At 43.0% G+C, this 11,981-nt stretch overlaps 2 protein-coding genes across 2 annotated transcripts in view; both read left to right on the forward strand.

Moving 5' to 3' along the window:
• KIF5C (kinesin family member 5C) overlaps positions 1-7,127 on the forward strand; it is a 156,435-nt gene extending 149,308 nt beyond the window's left edge. The window contains exon 28 of the mRNA XM_019553610.1: positions 2,981-7,127. The gene's annotated coding sequence lies outside the window, so the exon portion shown is untranslated. The remainder of the gene's footprint in view (positions 1-2,980) is intronic.
• A 3,054-nt stretch (positions 7,128-10,181) lies between these two features.
• LYPD6B (LY6/PLAUR domain containing 6B) overlaps positions 10,182-11,981 on the forward strand; it is a 130,410-nt gene continuing 128,610 nt past the window's right edge. The window contains exon 1 of the mRNA XM_019554394.1: positions 10,182-10,202. The gene's annotated coding sequence lies outside the window, so the exon portion shown is untranslated. The remainder of the gene's footprint in view (positions 10,203-11,981) is intronic.

An 11,981-nucleotide genomic window follows, 5' to 3' on the forward strand; every position in this document is an offset into this window, starting at 1 on the left:
CCCGGACAGTATCCAAGCGCGGGCCCTCCGCTGCCACCCCTCATAGACCTACCTACATGCAGCTGCTGGGGCTGCTCCAAACCCCCTGCCTTGCTGCATGTCAGCCATGCATGAGACGCACATGATGCCCACTGACTCCAATTGCCCTCCTCCAGCTCCCCCTGGCCCCCAGCAGCTCCTTGCTAGGGTAAACCTGGAAGTGCTGGGGAAAACTTCAGTGCTTAGCAGAGCAAAATCCCGGACATTTGTTGATATTTTAAAAAATTGCCTGGACCAAGATGGGAGGACCCAAAAAGAGGATATGTCCAGGAAAACCTGTATATATGGTAACCCTATTGTACCTGGATTGATGCTACACTTTAGTTACCTGGTCTAAGATGTGGCTTTTTGAGGTTTTAGACATACTTGAGAGCATTCATGAGGCTGCTGCCATTATACTAGGGGTACACCAATATTTTTTTTGAATGATACCAATGGTATTAACCAGTCATGTTGGCCAATACTGATCTGAAAGCCAATATGCAGCCCAATAGTTTGTAGAGCAGCATCCAGCTGATAAGTCTGTTTGGGAGGGCAGATTGAGGCCCCCATGGTGAGAGAGGGAGTGGGTCTGGGGCAGGCGCTGCCCAGCTGAGGCGGGGCACAGGAAAGAGCTGTGGGCAGCTTGTCTGGGGGGCTGTTCCCCACTGCTACTTATACCCCCAGGGAGGCATGGGGGCATGTGCCTGCCTGGATTTGTGCGCGGGGTGAGGGTGGGCTCAGAGCCAGTGGCTGGGGTGGTCTTAGGGCTGTGGTTGGGGTGAGCGGTGGTGGGGCAGGTGATGGCAGCACTGGGAGGGGGGACTGTCGGGTGGCTCTGGCAAATTTGCTGCCCACCTGCCCTGAGCGCAGTCCTGGCTCAGACCCCTGCTGGGAAAAGGCAGCTGGTCACTGCACACACAAATCTGGGGGGCACACGCCCCACATGCCTCCCCTAGGGGTGTGAGCAGTGGTGGAGAGCTGCCCACCCTCCCCATGTCCCCCTTGCCCCCTGTGCTTGCAGCTTGGTCCTGCACCCTGCCCCTGCCCCAGCCCCAGCTCCACTCCCTCCCTCATCATAGGAGCCTTGATCTATCCCCGCCATGCCCTTTCCCTTCTCCACATCCTTTCCCCCCCACAGCCTTACTGGCCAGATGCTGGTCTCCAAGTTGTCAGGCTGTATTCCAGGCTGTGTGCATGCTGCGGCTGTGCACTTGCATGCGGCATTTATTGGTGACATTATTGGCTACACTGGCCCAAAAAGGCCGATTGCTGATGATGTCAGTTTTCCTTTTATCGGTGCCAGTCTGATATGGACTGATATACTGGTGCACCTCTACATTATACCTATGGCTTGATTTAGTCCTGCAGCCCCAGAGATCAAGGAGGCACAAAGTGATGCTAAACAGAGCTCTGGTGCTGCTCAGGATTCTGGTGCCTGCAGGACAGTGTGGGGAAGGCGATTTTATAATCCTGTCTTGCAAAGGACGTTATTAAAGGGAAATGAATTTATTAAACTTCTGGGTGTGCTGTGACTACTCTTAATGATACTACTTGAGAATACTGAACTGGTTAACTTTATCCAAATACTAATTTACCAATAAACAAGCTGGCATGATTGATATGCCTGCATGTTGTGTAGAAATAGCAGCCACATAGCTCAGCAGGCAAGAAAGGAAACCTATGAATTGAAAATTGTCAGCTTCTTGATACTTTCATGTTTCCAACTTCAGGAAGGCTGGTTCCCTGCCCCTCCCTATCTTTGCTGAGTATTTGCTGAAACTTGCTTGACATCTTATTTGGTAAGAGGTAGAATGAAATGAAATGGAAATATACACACAGTAGAAGTAATGCTACTCTGTGGTCTGCTGAAATTAAGGCAACTTGTATTTGGATCTGTATACATGAAAAATGCTGTGTAAATACACACTAATCACGTGCCTTTCTGCCTTGCCCGAGTGCTAAAACCTTTGGTATGTTCCCAGCACCTCCCCATTCTTATGCAAGCTGGAAAACTATTGAATCCAACCAATAAAACATATAATATTAAAAACTGCCCTGTGCAGCCTGAAAGTATTAATAAGCAAGATGACCAGAAGCTGAGCTGCTGTTGCTGCACTTATTTCAAAGTAAACTTTGTTAAAAGGTTGACAGTGTTTTGGTACTGACAGCACAAATAAAAAGAGTGATGGACTCCAGGGTTTTTTAAATTTAAATAATCTTGAATGATTAGATTTATTTAATATATAAAATAATCTTAGAGTAGAAGTGAATAAATAGATTTCTTGGCAACAAGACTTTCTCAAATTCAGCTATTTTAACCAGGAGCAGTTTTATCTGAACATTGAACATGGTAATGTTGTAGTTGAAAACTTGATTATAGTTATACATTTCTTACTAGATATGAGGAATGTCTGATAAATATTTTATAGCTAATTAAATATCCCTTTAAATATATTGTGTTCTGAAATGTTCCATTATTGAGAGTGATATTCTTGTACCTAGCAATGGAGAAAACTCCCAGTAAAAGGTTGAAAGGGAAGAAGAAAAAAACAGTTAAATATGTTGTGATTTTTAAGTATTGCAATAGAACACATTTAAATAAGGGAACCATGCTTTACATCGGATAGTAAAGCATGTATTTCACTATGATTATTAAATTACATATATGTTTATATATTTTTACTGTGCCATGTATTGCCATTTTTACTCTTTAAAAATGGGTAAGATTGAAATTCTCTGCCCCCAGCCCATACCACTAAGGCCCTGGTTCTGTGAATGCTTAGAAAAGCACTCCCTTTTCAGTATATGAAAAATTCCACTGCTGTTACTGGAGCTACTTACATGTTTAACATTTATCAGGTGTACAGTGCAAAGTGTTTACAGGATTGGGGATTCAGAAATATTCACTTTCTGACCTAGATGTTCACTAACTTTGTTTCTTCTTATTCTCTTTTGGCAGGTCGGACTCCACTTAGCATGTTAAAGACTGTCATTAATTCACTGACTTTTTTTTCCTTCAACCTGATCTGCATTCTATTCAACATGAGCTTTTCACAGTCATCAGCAGCGTACCAGGTTTCAAATATTTTGAGCTTTGTAGAATCTTCATGTGTACAGAAGTGTTCCACTCCACTCTTCTTCAGAACTATGTACAATGTAGTTACCATATCCATCTGTGTAACGATAAAAGGTCTGCCATTCCAAATCTTTCACTGACTGCATTTGACCTCTTGGCGCTGGTTAGGCTGGGGCCTTTATGCTGGTATTGATGCTTTTTTGAAGTGCTCAATTGCATCAGTAAATCCTGACTTCTGACAGCAAAGAATCAATCGTTCAGCAACCAAGTGCCATTGAAGGCAGGTGATTGTGTTCCGTCATGTCTGATTTACTGTATAATATACATATTATTTTATATTTTTAGGGGAAGAAAATGTGCTGCTATATGGTTTGAAATAATTTTAACACTTAACATTTTCGGAAATAAATTTCCCCAAAGAAGCATTTGTAATATCCTGGTAAAATCTTTGGAACTGTATAATAACATGAGTACGGGACTTGTTAAAGATCAAACTATGGAATGAAGAGAAATCTGTTAGTTTAGATCTAGGTTTTGAAGTTCAGTGGTCACATGAATACATGTATGTGAACTATCTTAAAATGTAACATCTGATCTGCTTGTAATTCTACTTCTGATGAGGGGATTTCCCTGAGTTTGATGGCTAGCCCTGTGTTTGTAAGCATTGTTCATTATGGACTCCTGAAAGCTTTCAGAATGCTGCAAAAATCTTGTATTGAAAAAGGTGACAGGTATGCCACCTCCCCCCACCACTTCTGACAAGCCCTGATCTGTTCCTGTTGGAATTCAGAAATGGGACCTAGCAGCTGAGCACCTATAGAGATCTATTGAGGGCTTAAAAGGGAGGAGAGGGTATGTACCTGAACTGTGCTGTGCAAAGAGAATTTAGGAACATGACATGTCTTAAAAGAGCACATCGCAAGAAGCAAAGAATGTATGTATGTATTAGAACTTGACAATATGCAAGTCTGTTAATGGGTAGTATAGTTTTAGCTCATTCAAATGATGACGAGACTACTTGCCTTTCTTGGTTTCTCCTATAGTGCCAGATAAGAGGTTTCCATCTTCTCAGCAGAGGGCATTGAAAGAATTATGGTAAAATTAGGTTGGCAGGCAAAAGTCAAACCACTTATGTTGGATATCGACTGCTTTTGTTTCACATAGGCATTTTAAGCTATATTATGTCTTAAAAGCAAGATGGATTTCACAGAGACTAAAGCAGAGTGTACCCTTTAGTCTTGTTTTGCTGCTGTTTGCTTTTATTTAATTTTGGAGTTAGTTTTTGGATTCTGAACATGTTCTGCTGGTAGACATATTACAAACACTTAACTGCCATAGAATATAGCTAAACGTTATGAACTGCTTTCAGATTTTTTTTCTAAAGAAGTTATCTGGAATCTTTCAACTGTAGCAAAAGAAATGGGGTTTAATTTAATTTTTTTTAATGTTGCACTATTTTTGGGAGCATTTTTGTTAAAAATATTTAATAAAGATTGAAAAGTTGCATTGTTTAATTTATTATGTATTTCCAAGTTTCATAATCCTCTAATTTTTCTTATTGTGCATATGCATTGCCAGGAAAATGAACTGTGAATTTGCCATATGCAGTCTCTAATAACGGGACTAATTCAAAGCCACTCTGTCCCACCCTATCAACTGTTCACAGCTTAAATGTGTATTCTGAATAAAGCACCTACTTTCCTTTCATTTTATTTCTAAAGCAGTTGTCTTAGAAACGAGTGTCAACTATTAATTGCCATTGTTTTTTTTAGACATCAAACAGTTTTGTATTATTTCCTCATTCTGAACTATATATAGTTTGAATGCTATAGAATAAATTTGGTCCCATGGTCTTGATTTCAAATCTGTCACCGAGCAATTTTTAAGTGTAGCTCTAGTTCAAAAAATTATGTGGTCTTCACATACATCAGAACAAAAATAAAACCTTTCAATTATACATAACAGTTTAGACAGTTATCCTGAGAGTCATTGATAAGTTAGCTTTGATGCCTCTTAATAATCATGTTAGTGCTGATCAGCCAGTCAGTTCATCTAGCTTAGATCACTTAAGTGCCTCCAAGCTAATTTTTAAAATTATGACTATAAGATGACTTTCTATTACTGAAATGCTTAAGGGATATGTTATACCGTAATCCTAAAAGAAAGAGTCGCTGGGCGCACCTACACATGCATTAATATATGCCTTTTCTAATATGTATTAAACTTAGTACCTTCAATATGGGGTACTAAATTAATATGCATCAGGTAGTGTTAATGCACAGTAGCATGTTTGCACACTTTAGTGATGCTTAATGTGCAGTAGACACTTTTTTTTCCCATGCATTAAAGTGCAATAAATGTCACAGTTATTAGCGTAATGTCACAGTTTGTGATGCTTTAATGCGCAGTAGTCTACTGCACATTAAAATGTACATGTAGATGCACCCACTGTTTACCTAATTTGATCTAATTACTGCATCAGTATAACTTATTCTGCTTTAAAAACTTTGTTCAGTGAGACTATTTTAGCTGAGGTTTAATTTCACACTCTTAAGTTTCTGTTTAGCTTTTTTTAACCACTTTCATAGTATCTTGCACATTTTATACATAGAAGTGAAAAATCACATCTCTGCTACGCAGAGCTCAAAGGCCTGTAATTTACTATTTTACCCTATTTAATGGTATTTCACTCTTTCTTTTCTCCCTGAATATTGCATTTTATATTTATTGTAGATAGTTTTTTTTTTTAGTTAACTGACAAAAATTGTTGTTTAAATAGTTTAGATTTAACTTCATAGCTAAAATTTCATGCACAGGACACGTTTTAGTAAAACTGGAAATGCTGTTTATGAACAGAAAATGTTTACAATATGAAAGTAAAATATGCATTTTTTTGCTATTGATCAATAATGTGTTGCTGCTCCATTGTGTTTCTGTAACTGATGAGTTCTTAAGTTGTATTTATCCTCAAATTCATTTTTTTATTAGCTAAAATATTTTTTTCCCTGAAAGTAAGGAATAGCTTAAAAGCTGGAAAAATTTTGGCTGATATGTGATTCTAAGTGTTGTGTTTCACGAAGCGGGTGAGATTGGATTATCCTGAATGCACTGGAAGGTTTTTAAAATGGATCCTAACTGTATTATTGTCTGCCCACTACAGTCTTCTGACTTTTTTTTTTTTTTTACTATTTTTGTTCTGTTACCCATTGGATAAATACATATGTCTGCTGAAAAACATAATGTTAAACAATTTAATCTTTGACACTTCTCTTCAAATATTGACAATCTCAGATTAAGTTAAATCCGTTTCAGAATTGTACTTGTGAAAGGATGGAGCATTGTGGCTTCAGGCTTGCACCTTTCAGGCATATTAATGTACCTCTCCTCATTGGAGTGAAGAGAGGAAAACTCAAAAAATAATTTTTTGAAAGAAAGTAGAAACCCAATTTTGAGATCAGACGGAACCATGGAATCAGACTAGCAGGATAATCTTAATCCACCCTTGCTTTGATATTTAGCTTTAATGACTAAGGACTGAAAATGCATTGGAAAACAAAGTGTGCTAAACAAATACAGAAAGGAACAGCACTGCAAATTTCTGTCTTACTCATAAACTATTTTGTCAATTTGAAACAGTTTTCATTGTGGGAGAATTATTGAGGGGATTGAGGCATTCTGTAGAATTAAACTGTCTAGTTTGTAAAGTGTGTAATGTGTACTGCAGATGTGTATTCTCTGGGCTCTATGTATCATTACAGTAGTGTTCATTTTAGGAAAAATTAAATTGTGGACACATTTTGGTGGTAAGGGGAAAATCGTGATTGCATCAAATGATGCTGTAATGTATTAAACTCTTAATAGCAGATCTGAACCTCCTCCCCCCCCCCACCCTTACACCCTTCCTTGGAGTTAAGTCTTCTAATCTTGGTTCAAAAATACTCTCTATTAAAGATGTATGGATACACTGGCAGACTGCATGATGTATCATTTGAAACCTGTTCAAGTGGAAAATAAAATTGAATTAAACTTTCTTGTATGCTGTGTTTGTGACATGCATTAACGTTGTTTTGGTGTAAACTTGTCTGTGACAGGTGTTTTCCCACAAATAATCTCTGTTTAGGCGCTAGTTATTTTGTGGTAAATTGTATAAATGCAATGGAGTACCTGGGAATGCCAGCGTTTTAGTGTTCTGCTAATGTGTGGCAGGTAGACAAGATGCTCCCAAATGCCTCCCAGGGAGGCATATAGTAGAAATCTATCACTGTAGAAGTTTGTTACTCTTTTACAAATACTTTTTTCCTCCCACTTCCTCACCTCAAATCCTCCATCCACTCACTCCTTGCTGGATGGCTTAAGTCAGGACAAAGACATTTTGCTTCTTCCTTGTTGCCAAGTGCTTAACAGGAGCATTACTGCCTGCTTTCTGTGCTCTGATATAGTGAGCCCTCACAGAGTGCTTTCAGTATGAAAACTGTTCTTACTAAGTGTGAACAGTTTGCGTGTTGACTTCTCTATTTTAAAAAGTGTTTCCAAAAGGGTTTCTAAAGGGCATGTGCCAACAATTGCATTTTATGACATTCCAGAGAGAGAGCTTAGCTGGCACCAGCAGCTAGACAGATTCTTGTTGGAAGCTCATTGCCATTTAAAGTCCTTTTTGACAGTCAGCATTGAGAACTACAGCTACTAGTCTTTGACTGACTGACTAACATGCCATTGACCAGCTAACTTCCTTAATATTAAATATAAATTAGAACTTAATTGTACCTATTTCCTAGATTTCATAGACATTTGGGCTGGAAGGGACCCCAGAGGATCATCAAATCTAGCCCTGTGCAGGGGCAGGAAGTCAGGAGGGATCATAGGATCCCAGCAAGATAAACATCCAAAAGTGTCTTGAAGGCGTTGAAAGTGGGTTCTTGAACCACCTCCGGCGGCAGTCTGTTCCAGACCTTGGGGGCTCAGACAGTAAACAAGTTCTTCCTTATGTCCAGCCTGAAACAGTCGTAGAAGAGTTTGTGACCTAGTTCTGTTGTTGGAGGGCTGGAAAAGACCTCAGGAGGTCATCTAGTCCAACCCCCTGCTCAAAGCAGGACCATCCCCAGCTATATAATCCCAGCCAAGGCTTTGTCTACCTAGGTCTTAAAAAAAAAGTCTCTATATAATTAGCTTGTTGTTAAAACTAGGAAGTAATCATTATTTCCTTACTTATAGCAAAAGGTATTTCTACCCATTCAAGATGAAACGCTTCAGCAGAGAAGTTTTCTATCTTAAAAAGTTAAAGTCCATTAGAAAATGTAATACTCAGTACTTAGTGGGTAAGTCTACACAAGATGCTTAATGTGCAGTAGACTAATTCTGCTGTGCATTAGCATGTCATGGCAAAAGCTGTGCTAATGGGCAGCAGAATTAGTCTACTACTGCACATTAAGCATCATGAAAACACTGTGAGCTGGCATGTCTGTGCAGTAGCACCAGTTACTGTGCACTCATATTAGAGGTACTAAACTTAATGCACATGTGCATTAATGGTGCATTAATGCATGTGTAGATGTGCCCAGTAAGCACCTAGTTCTTACTAGGTATTTCACTCTGATCTTGCAAGCAAAGGTAGATATTACATGTTGCCTTACTAGAGAGATAATATATCTTCCATGAGTAAAAAGAACATCTAAAAACCTTTATGATCCAACAGATAAAGGAAGAGTTAAATTGTAGAACAAAAGGCTTGCAGGAGTATTCTTGTCATTTCCTTCCCAGAAAGTTGATTGTATATGTTAATTTGCCTCTTTCTCAAAACATCACAAAGTGATCATATAGCTTAACTTCCCTTCCAAAATTTAATTTGCCAAAACACAGTAGGAAGCAAAGGCCAAGATTTTATATTGTAAGAAGTGTTTAATCCAGCATTGCCAATTTAGATTAAGTACCTTCAGACAAGACCCTGTGAATGCTAACAAATTCTCTGTAATGATGCTGAACTTGATTAATCAAGCTGAAGGCAGGTCTTATTTTTCAATGGCAGAACAATTTGGTTTTGCCAAGAGCATCTCATTCCTATAACAGAATGTCATTTGTACTTGATACTCCAATCCTTAACGTCTAGCATGCATTGTCTGTAAAGTCCAGCCGGTGAAGACGTGAACTGATCAGCACCTACATTGGCAGGTGTGGCATGCAACCACCACTGCACCTACCTTAAGTCTTTGGGTTGTCAAGGCGGCCTCTTTCCCAACTACTAATTTTGGATTAAAATATTAGCTTCTGACTCATAACTCTCTTTCATTCCATGCTGAAGCCAGCATAGACAAAATTCAACATTCAGGGAGCTTGGTACAAAAAAAATCCTTATAAATCTCTCATGCCACACTACATCTGCAGCACGAGATGCAACTCCCTATGTTGTAAAGATAACCAAGTCTTTGTTTTGTGTCTGCTTTGACCTGATGGCTCTGACAGCTCCTCAGGCTAGTCAGTGACACTGTTCCTCTATATTTTCTGGGCTGCCCTGTGTTGAAATGGGAATCTGGGTTAAGATCCTGAATTGACCCTGCCAGACCCATACTGACCTCCACACATGGTTAGGAAGCCGTTGGGGCTTGTCCCGCTTGGGGCAGGTGCTTGGAGGTCCCCTCCACCTCTCATTTCTGCCATTCATTTCCTCTTTCCCCGTTGCTGTGGGAAGACCCAGCAAGCAAAACACGCCGAAATGAAGTACCGGCCACACGGGAGGTGAAGCCAGAGGTTTCTCAAGGGCCCCGCTTCTCTGGGGAGCCCGCGGGGAAGGGGCCGAGTCCTGAGGCGAGGCTGATGCCACAGCTGGGAGCGGCCTCGTCACATCCCCGCCGGCGGCCGAGGCCGAGGCGCGCCCTCCCCTGCAGCCGCGGGCGGTTGACTCGGAAGCCGAACGACGGCCGCGGGGCTGAGGCGGGCGGCAGGGCCGGGCTGCACCCGCCTCCCGTGCGCGCAGCCGGCCGTTGGCCCTCCCCCCCTCCCTGCACGGCCCGGGGCAGCAGGCGTGCGTGCAGCAGCTGCGCTGCGCCTGGAGGGGGCGGCCCCGGCCCCGGCCCCGCCGCCCCGCGGAGCTCGGCCTGCCGCCGCCGCCCAGGTAAGAGCCGGCTGCCCCTCGCCCCGCGCCACTCCTGGGGGTGCCCCCCGCACCCTGGGGCGCCAGCTCCCCTCCCGGGCCTGCCCAACCCGTGCGGGACGCGGCTGGCGGGATAGCCCCGGGGGTGGGCAGGTCTTTGTCTGTTCTTCTCCGGTGGGCAGACGAGGCAGGTGAGTCTCAGGTAGGTGGGAAGGACCAGCCCCGGCCTCTGCAACCTCCAGGGACGGAGGTGCCCCAAGCCGGGCGGGAGGAGGCTGGAAACCCTGGCGGGAGCTGGAGGAGCTGGCTGGAATAATGGTCACGTCTTCCCGGGCGGCACAGCCCGGGGGTGGGCTCGCCGCCCCCACGGTGGGCGCTGGGCTGGCGGCTGGCCCGCTTCCAGCGCCAGGGGCGTTTGGGTGTTTCCCTGTCAGTTGCCATCACATGCCCATATGGTTGACTCCCCATCCGAAGGAGCCTGCCGCCTTTTGGAACCGTTTGGAGAAGGAGAACTGAGGCACAGTGAGATTGCGCGATTTGCTTGGGGTCCAAATCCCCTGCCGCGCAGGAGCTACCATCCAAACTGGTGCCCCCCCTCTCACTGTTGCATCCAATTATCAAATTAGGCTGCAAACTCTTTGGGGTGATGACTCTTTTACTTGGTATTTAGGAAGCCCCTAGCACAGTGGGGACCTGATCCTGTTCTGTGGCCTCTGGTTACTATAGTAATTCAGGTAATAAAACCAGTTGTAGGACTTGCTGAGTGCATACAGCTCACAGAGACAGGACTGTTCACCTGGTCAGTCCCTAGGGGCAAGGTAGGGGCCTAGTACAGGGGGATGGAGGGGAATCATGCACAGGTGGTGGCATGTCTCCAGCCGCTTAAAGGGGCTGCACGCTCAAGCTATCTGCCGCCGCCACCCCAGTCCTCCGCAGTCCCTTATGCCCTCCTGTAGCTCTGCTCACACTTGCTGCTGAATTAGCTGTTGTTTGTTGGTGCTGGCTGTGCTTTTCAGTGGCACTTGGTAAACTGAAGCTGCATTAGGGGAGCACAGGAAACCAGACCTCTCTGCTCTGGAGGGGATTGGCAGCCTGTGACAGTGGCTGGGTCTAAAAGATTGTTGCCCTTGGCTTAGTAAAGATGCACTCCTGTATCAAGTAGAATCCACAGCCTTCAGGTGGAGAGATCAAGGGCCTTGCCGAGGAGGCTTTGGATTATTGCGCGCTAGAGTTATCAGCCTGTGGCATGCGTGCCATAAGTGGCATGAGCAGGTGCTCACTCTCTCTCTCTTTCGTATGGCATCAGATATCAACTTCCAAATCTATGAGCCTCTGTCTGGTATTATTGCTCAACATGCAGCTCTGTTATTGCTCAGTGTGCCGTCTGGGCATTGATAAAGATTGCCACTTTCTATTAAGTGCTGCACTGTTTGCTGGACACTGCATCCACACATGTTCATCTTGTGAAGTGTTGTTTTGAAGTGTCCATATTTAAAGCACAGTTTGTTCATTTTGACCCACACTTCTCTGTCAAGGTTGTGCGCAGTGAGGGACTTGTTTTGTGTTGGTGTAAAATGCTGTAGGAATAGGTCTGACCTTTCCCAGCAGTTGGCCTCCTCCATTGCTACTCATAGGTTTGATTCAGCACCTGCAATCTCTTCCAGGAGCTTGTGGGTTCATGTATAAATAGTTTATGACTTTTAAGCCTCCATCTTATAGTTTCATAGTTTCATAGTAGCTAGAGTCGGAAGGGACCTAGGTAGATCATCTAGTCCGACCCCCTGCCTTGGCAGGAAAGAG

This window comes from Crocodylus porosus, unplaced genomic scaffold, assembly GCF_001723895.1.
Source record: "Crocodylus porosus isolate Cpor-Errol unplaced genomic scaffold, CroPor_comp1, whole genome shotgun sequence".
NCBI classification, from domain to species: Eukaryota; Metazoa; Chordata; order Crocodylia; family Crocodylidae; genus Crocodylus; species Crocodylus porosus.